The 22,713-nt window shown below is 37.4% G+C and overlaps 1 protein-coding gene across 41 annotated transcripts in view; it reads right to left on the reverse strand.

Moving 5' to 3' along the window:
* The window catches only part of MBNL1 (muscleblind like splicing regulator 1), a 198,739-nt gene that overhangs the window by 170,376 nt on the left and 5,650 nt on the right, over positions 1–22,713 (reverse strand). For 5 of the 41 annotated variants that reach the window (XM_024102603.3, XM_065557889.1, XM_005286941.4 and 2 more), the window contains exon 1: positions 19,383–20,593. The exons of 13 other annotated variants lie outside the window; for them this stretch is intronic. The gene's annotated coding sequence lies outside the window, so the exon portion shown is untranslated. Of the gene's footprint in view, positions 1–19,382; positions 20,597–22,713 lie in introns of those variants that run through there. 23 more of the 41 variants (XM_065557891.1, XM_005286951.5, XM_024102598.3 and 20 more) reach the window with 14 other exon arrangements.

Here is a 22,713-nt window from a genome sequence, read left to right on the forward strand (position 1 = left end):
CCTTTAGCTCACTGAATGGGAATACTCACGTGCTTAAAGCTAAGCCTACATTTAAATGCTCTGGATCAGGGCCTCTTATAAGAGATTTATGTCTTGCTTCATTTTGAATAGATGGTGGGAAAGGGCATCTTAAGTATATAACATCTCTAACCTCTTTCTTCCAAGAAGCCATTGCAAAATGGTGTCACCTGCATTACTGTTCAATAGAGGATTCTCTGCTGAACAGATTGACAGAGTGTGGGTCCATGTTCTTTATAGCCATGTTCAAGCACCACAACTGGCCCTCAGACAAGCAAACATCAAATGATTCTCAACTAAACAATTTCAAAGTTTCCAGTATTGTCAATTAATGTTCTTAATATTTCACCCCATTTTTATAAAGGTCACATTGCGCCTTAGAAGAAATCTGCACTAAGTCCAAAGTATTACCTGCACTCCCTATTGTCTAACTTGCTATATTTATCAAATTTTCCATAGTGTTTTCCCTATGGAAAAATGAAATTAGCTTTTATATTCGGTTTAAATTCTATTAAAAAGATAACTTTTTTAGGAACGATAACTGTGGAAAATAGAGAAACTTAACAATACACTAAATTTATTCAGTATAAATCCAGTTGAACTTGCACTCTCTCAACTTTAAAAAACTGCTATTTGAAAAATGGAATTTTATGCAATCTTAAGCATTACACGGGAAAGTGGAGTATTCTTAAATACTATCTGAAAAGGTTGAACAAGAACAAAGCAGGTTTTAGTACATATCTTGACTGTGGAAGACTCAGAGACAGAATACTAAACAGCAAAAAAACAAAGTTAAAAATATAGCAAAAGTATCTCACACTCTGCATTAAACACTGATTCTGCCAGTGCCACACTACTTACAAAACAAGAAAAGGGTCAGAGTCTTTAATTTTTGCCTTCACTAACTATTTAAAAAAAAACAAAGATCAGAAATAAGTCCTCTATTTCTTCTGGAAAAAAAGAATAATGGTGCATTTATTTAAAAAAAACGTTTTCTTATTACAGCGTGGTAGGCTATTTATAAAATATAGGAGTTTGATCCAACACCCAGAGGAGTCAATGTGAGTCTTTCCTTCAATGGAGATACAAACTAAGAATGTTCATTTTAGAACCAGCAAACGCTAATCTCTTCTTTGATTTGTCAGGTGTTTTTTATTTTTTTACCTATATCATATACTATATTATATATATATTTTTTTTTTTTTATTCCACTCTGTATGCATCCGAAGAAGTGGGCTGTAGTCCACGAAAGCTTATGCTCTAATAAATTTGTTAGTCTCTAAGGTGCCACAAGTACTCCTGTTCTTTTTGCGGATACAGACTAACACAGCTGCTACTCTGAAACCTGTCAATATACTATATTATTACTGTTACTGATTCACTGCCATTTATTTTTCATGCACTATGAATGAAATCCTAAACTCAGCCTGAGTTTGGCTTGAGTAAGTGCTAAGGGTTGCAGGATTTTCCCTACAAGGTTATGTATAAAAGAAGATTTTTTTTTAAAGCTAACTATACAAAAGAAAGAATTATGTGTAGACTTCCAAATACTTGAAAAATTTAGTTCATTGCAGCTTCATATATCCCTAGGCAAAACACTGCTTTTTACTTATTCTCATATGTAAATCATTCTGTGTTTATCACTGTGTTTGGACTTTTGTTCCCTGGAAACTGAATGGCATGGGTAAAGTGGTACCTTGCCTGAAATAGCCAGTGTAAGTTTCAGACTGTAAGTGCATGTCATCAGACAAATGCCAAGGCACTCATCAATGAAAATGAGTGGCGTAAACTTTCTGAATAGAACTTAAAACAAAGAGGCCATTATACCCAAATTCATACGCTGAATATTAAACAAAATGTTGGAATGGTAGCATATATTTTTAAGGTGAGCCCAGGCCTAATTACTGTTGCCTCGAGCTTGGCAATCTCCTTGGAAAACTTGACAAATCTGCCTGGTTCACCAAGCTTCTGAAGCCTGAATAGCACTCTATGGTACCCCTGGGAAAAATGGAATTTAAAGACTGTAGAAGAATGTGATGCATCTAGACCCAATTAATAAAGCAAACATCTTTTCTTTCTAAAGCAATTTATTCGGGTTTTAAAAGAAATGCATACTTTATTCTGAAACAGGCGTCACTGTATTGCCTCATAGCTAAGACAGTGCTACTGTTAATACGTTAAGCTAGAGTTATTTATAAATGGTGTTACTAAGCACTCATTTCTATATTCGTATTCTTCCACCTCCATAAAGTAGTCCAGATTAAAAACAAAATCAACTTTAAGTATGGAGCACACACATATGTGTAAGAAAAGTGAAGCCTCCCTTAAAGTGAAGCCCCAGTTTAGGTTAATTTTAATATGCTAGTCAATTCTGAGAGAGTTTCTCAATCTTCAATCTTTAGTTCACATCCTGGTTGAGAGAGTGGTTGGGAGATTGAAGCTCTGATGACACCACTGGCAGGAGATCATAACAACTGCAGGGTGACAGTCAGACTCCCAGCTTCTCCTCTTATGACTCAGGGCTTGTCTTCACTACCCACCCGGATCGGCAGGTAGAAATCGATCTCTCAGGGATTGATTTATCGCGTCTCGATCCCCGAATCGACGTGCATACTCCACCAGCCCAGGTAGGAGTAAGCGCCGTCGACGGGGGAGCCGCAGCGGACGATTTGCCGCCGTCCTCACAGCGGGGTAAGTCGGATCAGATACGTCGAATTCAGCTACGCTATTCCCGTAGCTGAATTTGCGTATCTGAAATCGATCCCCCCCCTCCCCCCGTAATGTAGACTAGCCTCAGATGGAGATAGCCCCTGTTCTTTCACTGATAATAGCTCCAGCATGGGGTGAGAAGAGTAGGCAGAGACCACAACAAATTTCACAGACTACCAGCAGTGGGGAGAGGGAGCAGCAGGGAAGGGCAGTTTCTTTTCAGAACTCCCAAACAGGGAAAATAGCTCTTTTCTCCTCCACCTTGGTAGCATAGGTGAGTTTTTACCTCTCCTTCAGATGGTCAAGCTTAAACTACCACAAGCAAAGATGACACCCAGACACCTCTCATAGAGCAAAGCCCAGTGACATATACCACCCGCAGACACCTCAGACAAGTTGCAATGGCCCTTTGTAAAGTAGTTATGTACCATGTAGATTAATTCCCCAAATGCACTGAATTTCAAAGCCATAACTTTGAAACATTATGGAACCTTGTAGTATGGTTTGCAGGACTGTTTGGGATAACCCTCTATGATTTGGTGGGATTATTTCTGGATTTTGCTATTTTCTATATTACTATATTCAACCTCTCTAGAACATTTTGCAGATTGTTTTGGGCAAATTCCAGATAGACTTGCTCTACTTTTCAGAGCTGACGCAGCAGATGGCACATGATGTTATTTGCAAGAAGAATGTCCACAACTAAATATTTTTATAACACAGAAATACATTTTGTGTACGAATACATATGCATATATATGTATATGCATGCACATACACATATATATTCCCAATCAAAAATTACATTGAAATTGGGTTATGATTGAGAGTACATATCATTAATATGTACTAAAAGCATGTGGTATTCATAAAATAAAAAACATGAACATTATGAATCCAAGAAATTCAGAATTAAAGTTAAACTTAAAAGAATTCCTGTTAAGTTATGCAAATACACAGTTAGGGAACCCAAAATAACTTTAGCTTTGCCGTCAGTACAAATAACTTACATTGATACAATGCAATAACAATATAATTTTAACTAAGACATCTTATTTTTTGTGGTCCCAGGTTGGATTAAATTGATTTTTAAAGACTTATTTTATTTTTATTTTTATTCATGGTGTCATTACAGGGCAGAGTTCAAGTCATTTGATTAATGGGTAGTTTTGAAAAAGAAATATTTAAAATTAGTGGTCATTTTTGCTGTCATTTTTCATAATTTAAAGTTCTTAATTCAGCAGAAGGTGGTACGCAAAATCTACTTCAGATAATTCACAAAGGACAGCCTTCTTTTTAAATTGCCAACATCATCATACAGCAGAACCTCAGAGTTATGAACACCAGAGTTACGAACTGACCAGTTAACCACACACCTCATTTGGAACCAGAAATATGCAAACAGGCAGCAGCAGAGATTAAAACAAAAAAAAAACAAAAAAACAATTACAGGACAGTACTGTGTTGAACAAACTACTAAAAAAATAAAGGGAAAGCAGCATTTTTCCTTTGCATAGTCAAGTTTCAAAGTTCTATTAAGTCAATGTTCAGTCGTAAATTTTTAGAACAACCATAATGTTTTGTTCAGAGTTACAAACATTTCAGAGTTATGAAAAACCTCCATTCCTGAGCTGTTAGTATTGTATTGTTCTACTGTTCTACTGTACAGTTCTACTGTATTGTTCTCAATGGGGTTGAAGCTATAAACTACCTCAGTTAAGATACCCTCTTTCAAAATGGCCACTGCTTCCCATCGTTCCCAATAAAAGTGAAGCTAAGGTCCCTTAGGGAAGACGGCGGCCTCTATTGCTGTCAGGAAACAGAGAGAAAGACCCCATGGAATGGGTGAACAGAGACAATGGCCATCTTTGCTAAAAATAGTTTATGCCTTAGTCCCACTGAGAACAATGGAAGATGGTAGCTATTTTTTAAAAAGGTCAGTTCTTTGTGAAATTCTGTGAGGTAGACTCTTATTCCTCAGCTTGTGCTGAAGGAAAATCTTTCAATTACAAAACTATAATAGGAAAAATGACCAGTCATCCTAAACAAATTCTTCAACATACCCTATGCACAATTTTTTATTTTTGAATTCTAACTGTATGGGAAGTTTGAAGAGTTTCTGTTGTTCCATTCTTAAGATCATTAGGGACAAACAAAAGGTCTGATACCAGGTACTACACTTCTTAAATCTTTAATTAATTTTAACCAATCTTTAATTAATCAATCTTTAATTAATTTTAACTTGTAAACAAACTAACAGATGTACTTGTATATTCTCAGAAAATTCATTTTATTCTCAAAGAGCAAGTGCTATAATTTTGAGGATACAAAGATGTATTTTCATTCATCATATAGCGTTGAGCTTTTCACTTGCTTTAAGTGAAAAGCTCAACTCATCCTTAACTATGGAGCCACAACTGGTATTTCTCTCTCTCTCTCTCTCTCTCTCTCTCTCTCTCTCACACACACACACACACACTGTGCAATACAGATATTTGAAATGAAAGCCTTGTGGACTCAGAACTTGGGGATGACCTCTCAACAAGAAGTGCTAAATCTCAAGACTTAGTATTACACTTCTTGAGAAATAGTGTCAATTTTGCTAAACTCTATAAAATTAGATAGTTAGTCTGGTGATCTGTATAACTGAGTCTATGAAATTCATTCCATTTACTATCCTAAACTAGTTGAACTGCTGTCCCTTTCAAAGACCAGCGCTTCGCTGAATAACCCCGTGTTAAAAGTTAATTTAAGCAGGGTTTGAAGTAAACCTTTTGGTCAGTTACCACACGATTGGATCTCTTGACTGAATTATTGCTACTTTATTAGTCTAGACCTTGAAGTTTAATTTTGGAGTGTGATGCAAGAAGACATCAGACACTGTAAAACGTTTATGTTCTGAAGCAATCATCTGCATTTAGCCTATGTTTTATGAAGCTGTTGATACTCCGTGGACTGTTTTCAAAACCTTCATAGTCTATATGTTTTTATTAATTTCTGACAGAAATTATCATGAACCATTTTAGAGCTTGAATCTGCAAGCTCTGCTGAGCGCTCTGAGCCCCAAGACTGGCACTTAATTATGTGATTAATTATTAATTGTTAACGTGTGTAGTGCCACTGAAATCTATTCACAAGCTTAAGGTTAAGCAGCATGTGCATACTTTCCAGGATTTAGAATATGGTCCATTTTTAGGCTCTAGGCCGAATCCTGCTCCCAGGGAAGCTAGTAGGAGTTTTACCCTCTAAGTAAAGCACTTTCTTTAGTAAATATTCTTACCTGTTCAGATAATGAATGCAATTCATAACTCGTTTTATTCACTTTTTAAAATCAGGCAAACTCCTATTGAAGTCCATAATAGAATACAAATATATAGAACTACCAAGGTCAATGACAGCTTGTCTGACTAAGGGCCTCAGGATTTCTCTATATTGACTTTATGAAGTTCAGGAACTGGCCTAATGTAAAAACTAAGGGCTATGTATGGTCCTAAGCTAGGCATGTGAATTCCTATTTATACCACTTGGACTTGCACATGTGTTTAATTGACGGAATACTTTTGCAAGTTATCTTCACTATATTAAATGCATATCGAACGCACTATGAATCTTTTGAACTTCCTATTCAAGCACTGTAGACCACATGAATGTATGATTAGCTAGCAAAGTCAGGGAATGTTATTTATAACATTTGATTTGTCTTTCAAAATATGCCTGTTCTGAATTCAACTCTGATGCATATTTTGCTTCACCAAATGATCTGTGACCATTTCTTGACTTATTACATTATCATCACTAAGCTTAACAAACAGGTCTGCTAAGTCTATTAATCTTTTGGCACATGAAATCTAAACTTCTTACTACAAGATATAGAAAACGTGGTGTAGTAAGTTAAAAGAAAAAATCAGTGCATATTCTGTTAAAAAACTTCATTTTGTGTATCAAAGTGTAACAGATATACTTTTATCAGAACCCAACTATAAATTTAATGTTAATGACCAGTATCTATTTGGCGGGGGGAGGGAAAGGGTCCTTTTGCAACAGTAGCTTCTCACACTGCCAGACAATAAAGCATTCATATAGCTTCTAACAGAAAAAAATATTGAACATATTCAAATGTAAATTACCATCCATACACCTAGAAAAGCATCACTACTGTCTGCATAAATGAATGGATGTAATAAATGCCGTCAGTATGGCACCTGAGTACTTTCAGGATTAATATTGCATTTCTTATTTTAAACTGTACAGTTGTATAAAATACAGATTTTAGGCTTTCGGATACTAATTTATAAGGGTGAATAAAAATCAATTATTTAAAAAAAATAAAAAAAATCTGATTTTTTTAATTTAAATCAGATTTTTTTGATAAAATGCTTTCTGAGGAGAAAAACTATCTAAAGATAGTTTTAAATAAGATACATTATATCTCAAAGCTATCTCATCATGGAATAGGGATTATAAATTCTAATTCTATAGTATGAGAATATATTCATGTAATATTTAAGAAAAGTTTTGTAAATGAGTTCCAATAGTTCATGGATTAGGGACCCAATTTTATGGGGTTCCACAGCTTCTGTATAGATTATTTAGGTTAATCTTTCTATCTACCCAATGGGACTCAGTGCTCAGTCTAGAACAGGGGTAGGCAACCTACGGCTGAATTTCAGTGGCACTCACACTGCCTGGGTCTTGGCCACCGGTCCGGGGGCTCTGCATTTTAATTTAATTTTAAATGAAGCGTCTTAAACATTTTAAAAACCTTATTTACTTTACATATAACAATAGTTTAGTTATATATTATAGACTTATAGAAATAGACATTCTAAAAATGTTAAAATGTATTACTGGCACGTGAAACCTTAAATTAGAGTGAATCAATGAAGACTCAGCACACCACTTCTGAAAGGTTGCCGACTCCTGGTCTAGAAGATACCATCAGAGATGCTTAGTTTTGCAGTTCTCAAACTGTGGATTTGTGTCTCCAGAGATAACATGCTTGTTAACAGCAAAAATGTTTTTAAATAAATAAATGGTGCACAGAGGTGAGAAATAATGGACCTCAACCCTACTGTCCCTCTGCAAATTTGTGTACACAGAGTCAGTCTCTTACCTCTCTCTAAAAGTGCAAAGTTTCAGAAAGTTCAATGAATAGAAGATTGTTGGGGGCGGAATAGATCTGGACAAGGGGAAGAAGTCTGGAGATAAATGTGAGAAGGGAGGGACAGGCAGCAGAAACAAAAGTGAAATGGTTTGAGCAGCATATTCCAGAAGTCTTGAGGTCTTTCTGAGTGTAGCCTTTGTTGATTTGAGATCTACCATACCATTCTCTCACTAGAAGGGAAAACCTATAATGGCAGCAGGCCGTAAAAGAGATCCAGTTTGGGTCTCATCTATCTCTGAGTTGTGAAGAATATGTATTAAGATTATAACAACCAACAAGAATGCACTTTTATGTAGAAATCCATGCTTAAATCGAGTATTCCTGACTAGTGATTTAAATCATGATTTAAATCAAATCTACCATGTAATTTATCATGCTAAAATTGGTTCTGATTCAAATACAAAATTATGTCCAGCTTGCTTTTACACTGGAGGTGTCCCACAATATTAATTTTCTATGAATCCCTTATTGGGGGAGGGGAGGCACCAAATCATCTAGTCTGACCTTCTGTATATCACAGACCAAAGCTTGAAATCTCAAATATATAAATGCATAAACATATACATACATATACACACACACAATTCAAAGGTATGCGGGCTGAATTCTCATTTACATTAAGGCACCTTTACGCTTCTCTGGCAATGAGTAAGAGCCTCAACAGTCAGAAGAACTAACATTGTTTAAACTGGCTATTAAGGGCCCAACCATAAAACATATCTGTATGAACAGATGATAACTCCACTGCCTTTAGAGACCTTCTGTGAGAATGTAAGGGTGCAGCCACGCAAATCTCATAGGATCAGGCCACCCTATGGCACAAAATTCCCCCAAATCCCATAAAGAGGAGACACAACTCAAGCTGAATTCCTCTTGAAAGTAGGAAAGGAAGTAGAATGCTGCCTCTGTTGCATTGCCCACTCCTGCCAACCACAAGTGCACCATGAAGATCAGTCTCCAGAAGACTTTAGGAGTAGGGGTTTAAAGGGAGTAGCTAAGAATTATCCAGCCTCCACTGCCCCAGCTGACCACCTGCATATGCATACAGACATAGCATTAACTCTTGAGACATTCTCTTCAGAGCTGCTAATGCGAAGTTGTGGGTGATTTGACTAGTAACAATATGGCTCCTGAGGAATCAGTGCTGCCAGGGGAGTCTGTGGGTGACTAGACTGAAGAAGCATCTCAGTGACTGCTAATATATGTGAGGATACGTTCACTGTAGAACAGATGGCTGGCAGTCATATAGCCCTGTCCAACCTGTTCCATTTTAAGGGAACAAGTGTCAATTTTTGCCCCTCTTTTTCCTCACTTCTGCAGTTTTTGGTTTTTTTAATTCAGGCAGGGTTAATCCAGCCCTATACTAATCTTACAGTACAGTAAAGTAACTTAACATTTTAATGACATTAGAAATGTTTTTATCTTTTAAATTTGCTAATGATGTTTTGAATTAAAACCAAGTAGCAATCATCCCATTGAAAACAAGCTATAATTAGAACAGTAACACTAATTTATTTATTTATTTGTGTTTTCTACTGAATGTGAAATATTGCATTTATATGTATGGGAAACTATTAACTTTATATTTTTTTAAAGATACAGTTGTCCCAGCTTGCTGCACTAAAGTCAGACTTTACAGGCAATCTTCTGTAATGATAATGTAGCATATAACATAATTTGAGGGAATATTTCAGAGATATAGAAGCAGGCATTATGTAGACTTTTTAAAAATAATTTATCTCAGTGGAAAAATAATTCTCCTGATACATCCCTGTATTTTATTATGAGTTTGATGTACACTGAACAATTATAACAATAACCAAATAAATACAGGGACTCACAGAAACTATCCACTAATGGCCTAATGTACACTGACTTCAAGGGGAGTCATATATGCCCAGAATCACTGATGTATATGCTATAGAACCATATACAATTGAAATGATTGGGTTTGTTTGACAGTTGTCACAGACATATGTTGTGTAATAAGACGGCTTCTTTTGAAAACATGAATGAACATTTCAGAGATGCCTCAGGGAACAGCAGAAAAACATTACCAGCATTAACCAGCACACATTTTAAAAATAGATTAGTCAGTTTCCTTAGTATTTAAACAAAATGTTGAATAAGGAGATGCCCACATACTGCTGTCCTGTGCAGATTACTGCTGGTAAAAGAAGTTTGATACCAGGGCAAGAGCTAGTATTCATTATTTATTTTAATACGCAAAAACAGGAACTAAACTCCTGGGTGACATGTCGTGCCAAAATCCTCACCTCTTCAATTTATAATCCTTTACCAACTAGACATATGTTAAAAGTTGAATCACAAACCAAATATAGCAGTAATGGGCTCAGCTCTTCCCCTTACTAAATGCACAAACTCCCATTGACACTAATGGAGTAATACTTGTATATTGGTGGCAGAACAGATGCCAAATGTCATGAAGATGGCAATAAAAGAGAAGACATATGCTTATGCCTTTGGTAAGTAATCATGGCCCTAATAGAAAGAAAATGTTCTTTTCATGTTGTTTTTCTTATTGAATTACTTAGAAAAATAACTTTAAAATGTGTCTGGATCAGTGAGAAGCAGTGAGCAGTCTCCATGGTCCCCAGGGAGCAGAAAATGTAGAGACGAGTAATGTGAGCAGCCATGTAAGCATGGGGAAGCTTCTTAGTCATCCCTCTAGCCACTAACATAGGAGATGGCATGTAAAATCCTGGATCTGAACATGGTTGACCTGGGCAGGAAAGAGGATTTGAATCTGTGCCTGGTTATGGAAACCAAATGTCATGGCTAACCATTATTACCTCTATAATTATCACTTCAAAAGTTTTTTTTCTCTTAATTAATTGGCCTCTCAGAGTTGGTAAGACAACTCCCACCTGTTTATGCTCTCTGTATGTGTGTATATATATATCCTCAATATATGTTCCATTCTATATGCATCCGAAGAAGTGGGCTGTAGTCCACGAAAGCTTATGCTCTAATAAATTTGTTAGTCTCTAAGGTGCCACAAGTACTCCTGTTCTTCTTTTTGCGGATACAGACTAACACGGCTGCTACTCTGAAACCTCTATAATTGGGCAAATCAAAATCCTGGATCTGAATATCTTAGTACTTTGCAATCCAATTCTTGTAGCTCAGTCTCCTCTCTCTAATAGACAGATAGGTTTCACTACAGTATCTGAGTGCATAACGCATGCATAGATAAAATTTCATTATGCCCTTTCCACTGACCCGTTACTCAGAAGGAACAAGAGATTGTGAGATTGGACCCATTCTTTGATATTATACTATAATGCCACTGTATTACAGGAATGAAAATACACAGTACTAAATAAAATTGCATCAAGCTGGATAACATCTAGAGATCACAGAAGATCTTTTTAAAAAAGAAAGGACTTTTCCCCAGTTTTATCACAATGCACTGGCCTTTGCTAACAGTAAAATTATTTCTTTACAGCAATCTTCATAGCATTTTCATTAAAATATACATAAAGCAAAGGAAAACACGTATTAAGCCTTTGAAGAGCATGAATATTTACTGCTAGGTCTATTTTTATACCAATTAATATGATTGTCTTGGCTTTAGCTCTTTTAGGAGTATGACAGTTGTAGTTTCTCCAAAGAGCTTCTAAGTAGCAATCATACACTATTCTGGTCATCAAGAGGTGTAAAGTCTCATCCTCCTAATTATAGGTCTTTCCTGTGTTATTACCATCTCTGTATTAACTATCCAGAAGCAGAACTCAAGCAGTACTTATAAGCAAATAAAAACAGAGAATAGGAGGTGTTCAGCCTGTATACTGGCTGCTATACCCTCATACAAAACAAGAAAACATGGAGCTCTCTTTAATTATTCTCCTTCTGGCTGCAGACAATAAATTACATCTTGCCCACCTCTCCGTTCTGTGGATTAGTATTTTTTAGTCCATAAACCCTGTTTTTCCTGGACTTTCAGAGGCCCCTCTGAGCAACATTCTCACAGATCAATGCTCCTTGGAGGATTGTCTAACATGAAGCACATATTTAGCAAATATCAATCCCCTTTTCCTGTAGATCAAGTTTACTTTTAAAAGCTTCTAAGTTCCATGGATCTACAGTGCAAGTGAGCAAGCAAGCCTTGAAGCATTAATAGAGAGTGCTACTGCTAAACTACTAACCCGGACTACCTAAAGTCCCAGGGCCTTAACATTTATCAGTCCAGTAGAAGTTCACTGCTCTGCAGGATGGATTCCACTGAATAATATTAAGTGCATGTAAACATGGCCCTCCCTTTCTCCACAAAAGGTGACATTTTTAAATGCTCATGAAAGGGATGGAAGATGGAAGAGGGTAAAGCCCCGAATTTATTCACAGAACATGTACTACAAGAGCCAGTAGAAGTGCAAGCTGCCTCCCAATACCGGTCAGTGTTCTGGTGGGGCTCAATGTGTAGGAGATGAAAAGGGAATTTAGCCTCCTTGCTGATTCAGTCCTTACTCTCGCTACACTAGGCAGAATAATGGCTAGGTTACAGCTTGATTTTTATATTAATTACTATTCAGTGTTAGTTAGTGATCACACAGTGAACTGCATTTTTTTGTGTGTTATTACTTATAGCTACAGAACTGGACAAAATTAAAAACAGACTCAAAACAGGATAACATGGAGAATTTCTAGTTGTGGAGGGTCTCTAATTTACCTAAGTAACAAATTATCATTTAAGGGGAAAATAAAAGGCAAAATAAAAACCAATTTGAATCTTTGACTGAAATGAAAACCAAATTAAGCCTGAATTATTTGTCAGCTACAAAAAATATATTTTCATTTTTTACAAATTTTACTGTTCAATTTTCCCAAGTTTAGCTGGAAATAGGAACGAATACACAATAATAGGATGAGAGACTGTTGACTTTACATTATATGGGAGAATACAGCTGTCAAAACAGGAGTGAAGGGAGCCTCTGCACTTCCCAAATGTGGTACAGCTGGTCTATAGAACACCTCTGTGAAGGTGCGGAGAGGGATGTCATGAAGAGGGATTTCTGGCGATGACTCGAGAAAAGGTAGCAATGTTGCCACTGTGGTCACTCTTATACTGGCCACAAACTACTATAAGAACATAAGAACAGCCATACTGGGTCAGGCAAATGGTCCATCTAGCCCAGATTCCTGTCTTCTGACAGTGGCCACTGCCAGATGCTTCAGAGTGAATTAACAGAACTGGGCAATTATCAAGTGATCCATCCCTGTGGTCCAGTCCCAGTTTCAGAGGTTTAGGGACACCTGGAGCATGAAGTTGCATCCCTGAATCAACATGACTAATAGCCACTGATGGACCTATCCTCCATTAACTTATCATCTATTTCTTTTTTTACCCCCATTACAGTTTTGGCCTTCACAACATCTTCTGGCAACAAATTCCACAGGTTGACCGGTTGTGTGAAGAAGTACTTTCTTTTGTTTGTTTTAAAGCTGCTGCCTATTAATTTCACTGGGTGATCCCTGGTTCTTGTTATGTGAAGGGGTAAATAAACACTTCCCTATTCACCTTCTCCACATCATTCATGATTTTCTAGACCTCTATCATAGCCCCCCTTAGTTGTCTCTTTTCCAAGCTGAACAGTCCCAGTCTTTTTAATCACTCCTCATATGGAAGCTGTTCCATACCCTTAATCATTTTTTGTCGTTTTCTCTGTACTTTTTCCAATTCTAACATATCTTTTTTGAGATGGGGTAACCAGAAGTGCATGCCGTACTCAAGGTGTGGGTATACCATGGATTTATATACTGGCATTATGATATTTTCTCTTATTTTTTCTCCCTTTAATAATAGTTCTTAACATTTTGTTAGCTTTTTTGATTGCTGATGCACATTGAGCAGATGTTTTCAAAGATCTATACACAATAACTCCAAGATCTTTCTTGAAGGGTAACAACTAATTTAGACCCAATCATTTTGTATGTATAATTGGGATTATGTTTTCCTATGTGCATTACTTATCAATATTGAATTTCATTTGCCATTTTGTTGCCCAGTCACCCACTTTTGTGAGATCCCTTTGTAACTCTTCGCAATCTGCTTTGGATTTAACTATCTTGAGTCATTTTGTATCATCTGCAAACTTTGCTAGCTCACTCTTTACCCCCTTTTCCAGATCATTTATGAATGTACTGATCTCTGGGGGACCCCACAATTAACCTCGCTCCACTGTGAAAACTGGCTATTTATTCCTAACCTTTGTTCCTATTTTTTAACCAGCTACTGATCCATGAAAGGACCTTCCATCTTACCCAATGATTCCTTACTTTACTTAAGAGCCTTTAGTAATGGACTTTGTCAAAGGCTTTCTGAAAGTCCAAGTGGACTATCTCCACTTGTCCACGTTTGTTGACCCCCTCAAAGAATTCTAATAGATTGGTGAGACATGGTTTCCCTTTACAAAAGCTGTGTTGACTCTTCTGCAACATATCATGTTCATCTATGTTGCTGATAATTCTGTTCTTTAATATATTTTCAACCAGTTTGCCTAGCACTGAAATTAAGTTTACTGGCCTGTAATATCCAGGATCACCTCTGGAGCCATTAAAAAAAAAAAAGTCTCCTCCAGTCATCTGGTACAGAGGCTGATTTAAGAAATAGGTTATATACTACAGTTAGTAGTTCTGCAATTTCATATTTGAGTTCCTTCAGAACTCTTCGGTGAATATCATCTGGTGACTTATTACTCTTTAATTGATCAATTTTTTCAAAGCCTCTTCTATTGACAGCTCAATCTGGGATAATTCCTCTGATCTATCAGCTAAAAAGAATGGCTCAGGTGTGGGAATCTTCACCACATCCTCTGCAATAAAGACTAATGCAAAGAATCCATTTAGCTTCTGGGCAACAGCCTTGTCTTCCTTCAATGCTCTTTTAGCACCTAGATCATCCATTGACCCCCACTGATTATTTAGCAGACTTCCTGCTTCTGATGTACTTCAAATAACTGCTGTTAGTTTTTGTGTCTTTTGCTAGTTGCTCTTCACATTCTTTTTTTTGGCCTGCCTAATTATACTTTTACACTTGATTTGCCAGAGTTTATGCTCATTTCAATTTAGGATTTGACTTCCAATTTTTAAAAGATGTCTTTTTATCTCTAACTGCCTCTTTTACTCTGTTATTTAGCCATGGTGGCATTTTTTGGTCCTCTGATTTTTTTTTTTTTAATTTGCGGTATACATTTAATGTGAGCCTCTCTGGTGTTTTTAAAATAGTTTCCATGTAGCTTGCAGGCATTTCACTTTTGGGACTGTACCTTTTAATTTCTGTTTAACTAGCTTCCTCATTTTGTGTAGTTCCCCTTTTTGAAGTTAACTGCTGTTGTGATGGGGTTCTTTGCTGTTTTCCTCCCCACAAATTTGTTAAATTTTATTATATTATGGTCACTTTACCAAGTAGTTCAGCTAAATCTACCGCTTGGACCAGATCCTGTGCTACACTTAGGACTAAATCAAGAATATCCTCTCCTCCTGTGGGTTTATATTTAATTTGAACCTCTATTATGGTGTTTTTAAAAAGTTTCCATGCAGCTTGCAGGCATTTTACTTCTGACTGTTTCTTTTAATTTCCATTTAACTAGCCTCCTCATTTTTGTGTAGTTCCCTTTTTTAAATTAAATGAGACTGTGAAGGGTTTCTTTTGTATTTTACCCTTTAGATATGTTAAATTTAATTATATTATAGCCACTATTACTAAGCAGTTCAGCTATATTCACCTCTTGGACATGATCCTATACTCCACATAGGACTACATCAAGAATTTCGCACCCACAGAGAAGGTGTACAGGGACCATGGCCTCTATTCCAGCCTACAGGCTATCTTAGCAACTATAGAGTTTCATGGATTCCAGGGCCAGAAGGGACCATTATGATCATCTAGTCCGGCCTCCTATATAACACAAACCATAGAACTTCCCCAAAAAGCACAGTTTCTGCTATGAGCTGTTGCATTTCCCTATGCCTCATCCAGGGCCGGCTCCAGGCACCAGCCTGGCAAGGTGCTTGGGGCGGCCACTCAGGAGAGGGGCGGCACGTCCAGCTATTCGGCGGCAATTCGGCCGCTCGGAGCAAGGACCTTCCGCCGAACTGCAGCCGCAGATCGCGGCTTTTTTTTTTTTGGCTGCTTGGGATGGCCAAAACCCTGGAGCCAGCCCTGGCCTCACCTGTGGATTAGGAATGGATTTTTTCCTGGACTTCCAACCCCCACATAATTTTCCTGCCCTGCCCACCAACTCATCTGCTTCTTAGTACAAGACAATCATCCTGAACACATCTGCTCCTGAAGACCCATTTCTGCCATATAGACTACAGTGCATATAATGATAACTTTATTTGTTAGGGAAACAAGGTGGTGAGGTCCAATAAAAGATATTCCCTTATCCACCTTGTCTCTCCAATATCTTGGGATCAACACGGCTACAACTACACAGCATACAATTTTATTTGTTGTTCCATTTTCTTCTAACCTGTCTACTTGTTTGTCTTTCTGTTCTTAGACTGGAAGCTCCTTGGGGGAGGGACCAAGCTTTGTTATCTGGGTGTCTGTCTGCAAAGTGTCTAGCCCATTGTAGATGTTACCATAAAAATAAACAAACAACTAAATAAATAATAATCACATAAACATTTACTTTAGGTTTTGTGTTTGCTGAGCTTGCGTGCACAGATTTACCATCAATTCATTGCATATATAATGTATGTGCTTATGTATTTTGCTCTAAAAGGGAGTAGCCTGACACTATTTTTTTTTTTTAAATGTGATAGGGTCCAGTCTTACTTCCACTGAAATCAGGAGCTCTGCCATTGGTTTAAATGGCAGCAGAAGCAGTTATTCACTTTATACAATTTACTTTTCACTGTCATCTACAAAATAGAATTCCCAGTGCTGGACCCTATCTTTGACAGTGGCCAGTACCAGAGAGAAAATGCAAATAAATCCCAATAACCTGCTCATAGGTGAAGTTTCTTCCTAATCCTTCTAAAAACAGGAGATTTTTTTCTATCAAATGTAGCCATGTAAGTCCTCATCGTCCATAGAAGTGTCTAATTTTTTTTTCTGAATTCTACTAACCTCTTGGCCTCAATCATATCTTGCAGTAATAAGTTCCACGGGTTAATTATTATTGTGTAAAAAGAGGATTTCCTTTTATCAATTTTTCCATTTCGATGATTATTTCTTCTCATGTTCTTAGTAAAGGAAAACCCAATTTACCTTCCCTATTTCATTCATTATTTTGTATCATGTCCTCTCTTACTAATCTTCCGTCTAAAGTAAACATACTGAATCTTTTCACTCTGTCCTCACACAGAAGTCTCTCTGTGCCTCCAATCATTTGTCTGTCACTTGCCTCTCCTGCTTCTGTTACATGCTTTTGGGGTAAAGTGGCCAGGACCAAATACACAATTCCCAGTGAAGGTGCATCACTGATTAATATAAAATGCCATTATAATATTTCTAGCCTATTATTTATACATCCTAATATTTTGTTTTGTTGGTCAAAAAACAATCACTGTATCCTGAACAAAGGCTTTCACCCACTTTGGTCTTGAGCCAAAGTCATCATGGTTAATCTAGAACCTCAAAGTGTGTGAATGATTCAAATTGTTCCTTTCAATGTACCCTTAACAATACCATACTGAATTTCATCTGCCAATGTGCAGTCCATTCACCTAGATTTATTAAATCCCTCTGAAGTTCTTCACAGTTTTCTCTAGTCTTTCCTAAATTGTGTCATTTGCAGACTTTGTATCTTTATGGTTCACTGCCTTTTCCAGGTCACTAATAATATATTAAACTACCATAGCCCTAGTATGTAACCTTGAAACAAGCAATGGTTTACCTTTTGCCATGTTGAAAAATGACCATTTTTTCCAATTAGTTTTCCACCTCTAAGCTAATTTCAAATCTGCAACAGTACTTTCCCTCCCACCCTATGACTGTTTAATTTCCTTAGTAGCCCCTTGAGATGTGTCAAAGATTTTTTTCTGAAAGTCCTAATAAATTATGTCAACTGATTTTCCTTTATCCATTATGTTGGCAACATATATTGCACTGACAGATGTTCTAGAAATAATTTAGATCTATCCAAGTTTTTTCTTTACCTGATAATTTTCAAAGGATTATAATAATTTTATATGTACACATACATACATGTATTTATTAAATATGACCAGGACATTTAGGTGTGTATGAGTTTATATACATACACACACTATATTTACATATGCACACTATATATATTAATATGCTGCTGTATAGATATAATGTGCACTTGTATGCATATACCTATATACCTACACACAGTTACTGAACTTTTCAGTTATTCCTACCATTTCAGTTTTGGTAGACCAAATGATGTAACTGTTTAATTTACAATTTAGAAGCACCATTATGTTCAATGGGACTTGAGAGCTTCAAAGTACAAGTTGGTTCCATTAGATTCTCTACGCCCAAATGACAGTAAGCTAGTTGTAAGGTAAAACATTAAACTGAATCAGCACCACATTGCTACTGTTACAGAATTTTGTATCAAAATATTTCCTTATGGCATAGTGCTAATCTTAACAACCTCCAGCCGCTGAACAGAGAACAAGCCTCATTATTTCCTTCTTTGAATAAAGATCAAAATCAAAATAGTTTTTAAAGTTTATTTCACACTTAGTGAATGGTACTATGCAAACCGAACTTTAGCTCCTGTACACCAGTGTGCGCACTCACTTTTCTTACAGTTTGAGTGACGCACTACAAAACAGAATAAATAAATAAATTAATTAATTAAAAGAACCTCTTATGCAGGGCGTCCTCCACCCTGCAAACTTGGCAAAAGACATACTGTACTGAAATACAGCACTCTCCATATAAGGAAACACAGCTAAACATGTCATGCGTAATTTATGTGCGGTAGGCAGAGAATTAACCTTTCCCTGAACATATTTGGCCCATATGAAAAGCAAGCTACAGGGCAGACTGAGAAGAAGTGATGAGAATTTTTCCCTCTGAAAAATCTTTGCAAGCAATTAGGAGCCCCTGCTGTTCCATCTTGTGTTCCCTTCAAACAAAGATCATTAAGCGATTATGACACTTTATATGCACCTGTTTGTTTGTTTTTTCCTATTCTCTCTCTTCCTCCTCCCCCGCCTTTTTCTTTTTTCTTTTTTGAGGACTGCAAAACCCCCTGCGATCTGACAGGGCGTGCAGAACACTCACAGGAAGAGGCTGCTTTAAGCAGAACTGCAACTGCGACCCACTGCTTTCTTTTTAGCTATAGATGGTGTGTGATATGAAACCATAAACCGTGGTAACCCAGCCCCCGCCTGATAAACTGAAAGTCAGTGAAAGCCTAATCTCACTTCCTCATTCAGCCAGCTACATTTTGCACAGCGAAAATATATACATAAATATAAAGACTGTATTTAAAAAAGAGAGAGAGAGAGAGAGAGACAGACTGTGGAAATGGAAACTTACCTCTCACATTTTTTTTCAGAGGCAACCAGACTGTGGACAGATTGCCCAAGGCATTGTGGGATTCATTATTACAAGATGACAAAAGACTGGAAAAGTGAACTTGTCAGTTCCTTGTCACAGAAGCATGATGATAGCCACAACTCACTCAGCTGCAGTGAAAAGACTGTTGCATATAGCTGTGCAGACTCTTATCTCTAATGTCTGGTTTCCGTCGCTGCCTGCACTGCCCCTCCCCCATTCAGCAAAACCTACCAGGAAGCACTGGGCGTATTTGTCGAGCCTTAAGAATGCAAAGGGGGAAGGAAAAAAAAAATGCTTTCATGCTACTGCAGCGTTTTGCCTTCGTGAAACACTAGGGACTGACACAAATACATAACCGTGGGCCACTGCAGACTGGCATTACTTGGCAGAACAGTCACAAAAATGTGGTATAAAAAGGTATCTGGATAAAAACCATCCCCTAAAAGCTAGTGTTGGTATATTCCATCTTATATGTAAAACATTATAACCTCTGAACTATAGTGAAGATGTGACACATGCACAGTACTGTTCCGATGGACCGTCTGTTCAGACAATGAGTAAATCCCTTTTTAAAAAGATTCTCAAAGACACAGTGAGGATCAGGCTGCAAGGTTAGACTGAAGGTTAGATGCAGAATATAACCAAGCTCTCAGACTTTACCCGGCTTAGTAAATTGCTGCTGCTTAAAATTCACTGTACAGTGTTCAATGTGATTAGTTAAGCACAGGCACTGTGTCTGCAAAAGACTGTCTTTCGGTTGCAACCAATTGGCTTCAGCTCTGCAAATTTACAGGAAATGTATGTAAGAGTACCCACTGCAAGTATGCAACATTTTTTGCACAAACAAATAATGTTAAATATTCCCAACCTTACAGATTCTGGCAACAACAAAAACTTTTAAAATGGCAGATGTAGATTTTATCCTTTTTTCCTAGTCTCAGGAACATTTCACTGTATTTTTCCAGGGCTCAAAAAATTTTCTGTTTGTTTAAATAATCACACCCTTAGCCTTATTGTATTCCACTACACACACTTTCTAACTCATAGTGTGTCCATGATCCAACCTTTCAATAATTCAGGAGGAAAATGACAAAAAAACTCCAGCTAAAAGCCCAATTTCTCCCTAAAATTACCAGTCATTATAAACTTTGATTTGGCCTGGAGTTTTTAATTCAGCTTGTACTTATGATGTTTTTTAAATCCTTTTTATGTTGGTCTATGTGGGTGTTACACTCCCCCCCCCAAAAAAAAAAACTCGACAATGTAATTCTAATGAGATAAAACACACATTTCTTTCCACATTCAGTGAAACAGGAAAAATGGTCACCCAACTCCAGATCTAGAGTCAAGGTGAAGGTGAATTTTTGTTTTTCCACTAAGAGTTCTTTTGATCCTTCCTCAGTGTGAATAAAGAGCACTGTGTATGCTTCTATTTCTGGGCCACTGGATCTTAGCTAGGTGTTTCCATAGCTCCTGAAGAGAGCAAGTGCAGGTAATATTGGGGTAGGGAACAGCACATTAGATAAGGAAAAATAATCTTTACAGTGATCTTGTGTGATATTGTAGAGTAACACTACCTACAAGTGTCAATACACTGCACCTAGCTTTCAGGAAATAGCGCAATGGTGCCACTACCCCATGCATGAATAAAGAGTAAGTAAGATGAATAATGAAAGCAATTACTCCTCTAAAATTGTATTTGAAACATTTCCTGGATTTCAAAAAATTATTCATTTGATGAATATTGCCATTTGACCATTTCTAGCAAAGAGAGCAAGACCCTGACACAGCAATCTATGTGGCTGGTCCCTGCTCCTATGCTGAGTCCAGTTGATTTAATCAGATCTCCACATTTGCACAAGCATTTGCCTGAATAGATCAGGGTCTTAGTTACTGCAGAATTAGTTTGACAATGCCACCAGAGAATCAATTTATTACCAAAAAAGCTACAACTTCATTCTTTGCCACTAACCATGGAAGAAGCAGATAAGCCATGCCACAGCTACTGACTAAATACCCCAAGGATTACTCCAACACCTAAGGCATCCAAACTAGAACCTGGGCTATGGGGCCCAACAAATTAACTTAAACCTCACCATGGCATCAGTCTCCTTTTGAACCTTTCCAAACTTTATGTACTTGCACAAAGTCAGACACTAGATAGCCCCAAGTGGTTTAAAATACTATGACAGCATGCTGTTTCACAAAGCTGTGTACTGTCATATTTTACCAACACAATAAGGGTGCAACCCTTGAAGTCGATAGGAGTTTTGCCATTGACGTCAATGGGGGTAACATTTCACCCAGAGAGTTTACTGTAAGTGGCTTGTGCAGTATCACACATATTGTATGTGAAATATAAAAATGTCTGAGTGTCTGACTGACTGTGGAGTCAATTTTCAAACATGAATGTCTATTTTAGGGCACCCAGCTCCACACCTGGATGCTCATATCAACACAAAATATGTCTACACTATGCTACTGTAGTGCTGTACTATAGACACTTGCGATAGCAACGGAAGGTTTTTTTCCCCATTGCTGTAGTAAATCTACCCCCTCATGAGGTGATAGCTTGATAGAATTATTCCATTGACCTAGCTGTGTCAATACCACGGCTTAGGTCAGTTTAACTACATCTCACCCAATTCACACCTGAGTACCATAACCAGTTTCTTTAAAACTAAGTTTTAGGTGTAGATCAGGCCTTAGGAAGCTATTTTTATTATTGCATTCATTTTTAAGTCACCCACCATCATAGTATATAGGGGCCATTGCATAAGTTCATCATGATTCTTCAAAGGAAGGCATGATTTCCACTCCTCCCCATATTATTTATGTGTAATTGGATCATGGTGGCTCATTCTGAAGCATGTATTCAAAGCCATATGGAACTCCAGTGCCAGTTTGAATGTCCAAACATGGAATTGGGTGTCTAACTCTGAAAACTGGACTGTATGGATATGTAAATAAGTATTTATTGATGGGCAGAGGGCTGGTGTGATAAATACAAACCCAGGAATTCTTCTGGCACCACCCACAATTAACTATAGATACATGGCATAACTTAAAGCTACTTTATGTCAAAATTTCCACTCCAGATTTTTTGGCATTTACTTATTTTTTGAAAGAGGGAAACCAGCTGAAGTTATGCAGGTGATTCACACTCTACCCAGGGCCGGCTCCAGGGTTTTGGCCGCCCCAAGCAGCCAAAACAAAACAAAACAAAAAAAAGCCGCAATCGCAATCGCGAGCTGCGGCGGCAATTCGGCAGGAGGTCCTTTGCTCCCGGCGGGAGGTGCTTTGCTCCCAG

This window comes from Chrysemys picta, chromosome 9 (assembly GCF_011386835.1).
Source record: "Chrysemys picta bellii isolate R12L10 chromosome 9, ASM1138683v2, whole genome shotgun sequence".
NCBI classification, from domain to species: domain Eukaryota; kingdom Metazoa; phylum Chordata; order Testudines; family Emydidae; genus Chrysemys; species Chrysemys picta.